This window comes from Schistocerca piceifrons, chromosome 2, assembly GCF_021461385.2.
Source record: "Schistocerca piceifrons isolate TAMUIC-IGC-003096 chromosome 2, iqSchPice1.1, whole genome shotgun sequence".
NCBI lineage: Eukaryota > Metazoa > Arthropoda > Insecta > Orthoptera > Acrididae > Schistocerca > Schistocerca piceifrons.
Window position 1 is genome coordinate 980,688,005 of NC_060139.1, and position 2,988 is coordinate 980,690,992.

General features: G+C 44.2%; 1 non-coding gene across 1 annotated transcript; it reads right to left on the reverse strand.

The window, feature by feature from the left end:
- Window positions 1-803: 803 nt before the first annotated feature.
- On the reverse strand, window positions 804-878 carry Trnap-cgg. The gene has a single exon. It is a non-coding gene; the product is annotated as a tRNA-Pro (tRNA).
- Window positions 879-2,988: the final 2,110 nt, after the last annotated feature.

The window sequence follows — 2,988 nt, forward strand, 5'->3', positions numbered from 1 at the left end:
GTGGGTGACGCTGGAGTTGTCATTCAATGATGTCCCACATGTGCTCGATTGGAGACAGAATTGGTGATCGAGTAGGCCACGGCAATATGTCAACACTGCGTGGAGTATGTTGGATTACAACAGCAGTAAGTGGGCGAACCTCATTCTGTTGGAAGACAAACCCTAGAACATTGTTCATGAATGGCAGCGCAACAGGTCGAATCACCTTACTGACATACGGATTTGCAGTCAGGATGGGTGGGATACCCAAGAGAGTGCTCCTGCTCTCATGCTAAATCACACCAGAGACCACAAGTGTAGGTCCAGTGTGTCTAGCATGCAGACAGGTTGGCTGCAGGCCCTCATCTGGCCTCCTTCTAAGCGAAACACGGTCATCACTGGCACTGAGCGAGAACCGGCTTTCGTTGTAAAACACAGGAGGTCTCAGCCCTGCCCGCCAATGAGCTCTCGCTCGACTCCACGGAAGTCACAAATGGTGGTGGTTCGGCGTCAGTGTATTGAACGCTACAGGAGGTCTGGCTCGGGGCTTTGACGTAATCGATTTGTGACAGTTTCTTGTGTCACTGAGATGCCAACTGCTGCTCATATTGCTGCTGCAGACGCATCAGAGCCATACGCCGAACACGATGGTGTTTTCTTTCAGTAGTATCATGTGGGCATACGGAAACTGATATTCTTAAGATTGTACATGCTCGTGACCACCGCTGCCAACAGCAATGTACAGAAGCTACATTCCAGAATGAGATTTTCACTCTGCAGCGGAGTGTGCGCTGATATGAAGCTTCCTGGCAGATTAAAACTGTGTGCCCGACCGAGACTCGAACTCGGGACCTTTGCCTTCCGCGGGCAAGTGCTCTACCAACTGAGCTACCGAAGCACGACTCACGCCCCGTCCTCACAGCTTTACTGCCAGGAAGTTTCATATCAGCGCACACTCCGCTGCAGAGTGAAAATCTCATTCTGGAAACACCCCCCAGGCTGTGACTAAGCCATGTCTCCGCAATATCCTTTCTTTCAGGAGTGCTAGTTCTGCAAGGCTCGCAGGAGAGCTTCTGTAAAGTTTGGAAGGTAGGAGGCGAGGTACTGGCAGAAGTAAAGCTGTGGGTAGCGGGCCTGAGTCGTGCTTCGGTAGCTCAGTTGGTAGAGCACTTGCCCGCGAAAGGCAAAGGTCCCGAGTTCGAGTCTCGGTCGGGCACACAGTTTTAATCTGCCAGGAAGTTTCAGAAGCTACATTCTTTCTGCAGTATCGCAGAAGGTACATCCAGATCCTCGTTTAAACTCAGTGAGGCGTTGATAATGGCGTCTTTCTCATCTTGAAGTCATTTTCGGCTAACATCAAATCACCATGTCCAAGCTCAATGACAACTAATACTTACAGTGTTACAAACCTGATTTGCACCCTCTTAGTGGTGCTAATAGCGCCACTATTATGTGAATTGCGGGAAGTCTGAATTGGCATCATCTTTCGGATGTAGAAACACGCCTAACTACTTTTATTTGTGTTGCACAACTTCTTCTTTCTGTTGCGCCTTTTTTGCGCCAATGTATGACACCCATTTGGCATCAAATTTACAGTTTAAGTGTGTTTCGGGTATCAGTAGTGTACGACCTCTAAATCATGTCAAGGCGAGGATTGAAATAGCGGCGGACATTTTTGTGTGGAGCTTTTTGACATTCGTCTATCAGTCAGGGTGAAGACCAGGAACAGACAGTACGTATATGCAGCAATATATAGCCTTGCGTGAGAATCGGAATATTTGCAAGTATTTGGTCGTGGACTTATCATATTTACGTGTTTGACAGTGAACTCTCTAAACTAATTTTAAGTTGGGGCAAGTTATTATCATGCTAATGGACGTGGGGGCTTATGAGCTATTGAATGAACAGTTATTGGTTTCAATAGTAGAAGCCTTATTCACTTACAGTTAACATCAGACAAAGATCCCAGTTCTAATCTACGGTTACATCCAGTGAATATGACGTAGATAATTTTTATTTCTACATCAGATATGACTAATGTATTTACGGTACATTTAGTTGAATGAGAACGGCTATGTGTGTTTGAAATCTATGGATTTAAAGTAGAGGTAGAGCATTAAAAGAGACTTTATCATCTTATACGTACTGGATTTCGTCATCCTTGTGCGTGTGTGTGTGTGTGTGTGTGTGTGTGTGTGTGTGTGTGTGTGTGTCTGTGTGTGGGTGTGTGTGTGTGGGCAGAAGTAATCTGTCTGCTTTAGATTAAATTCTGAACAGATGCATAAGCATCATTTTACTTCTCAAGATACAATAGTTTACCAGAGAACGTAGCAAACGGTTTCCAAAGTAAAGGTATATAATTAGCACAGATGATACAAAATTTGCCCCATTGTAGTAGGTACACTTAGGAAGGAAGAATTTGAGGGCAAGGTCAGCCGCCGGAATGAATTTTCGCTCTACATCGGAGTATGCGCTAATTTGAAACTTCCTGTCAGATTAAAACTTTGTAACAAACAAGGACTCGAACATGTGAGTTTGCCCGTTACGGAAAAAGGCAACTGTCAAGGTGGGTAGGGAGTCAAGGTGCGACAGGCCAGTGGTTAGTGGACTTGTCTGGGAAAGGTAAGGGTCGTCGACCCGTGTCTCATTCCGGTATACAATTTAATTTGTCAGGAAGTTTCAAGGTCAATTGGTTTTGAATCAGCAGTGGAAGAGGGAAGGGTTGGTAGGGGAACTAACCTCAATAAATATATCACATGTAATCTGCAAGTGACAGTATTAAAAGCAACATGAAAGCAATAATAATACAGAGTGCCACTGATGGTGCTAAAGATGAGTAACACCAATGATGTGAGTAAAGGCTACAAAATAAAATAGGGAAATAAAAGGTGAGTTTAGTAATAACATAATGTAAAATATATTATTAGTAAGTACATCAGTAAATTATGGCAAACTATATCCTACATTTACATTACAGATACAATTCCGTCTGTCTGTGAAAACTCGTAA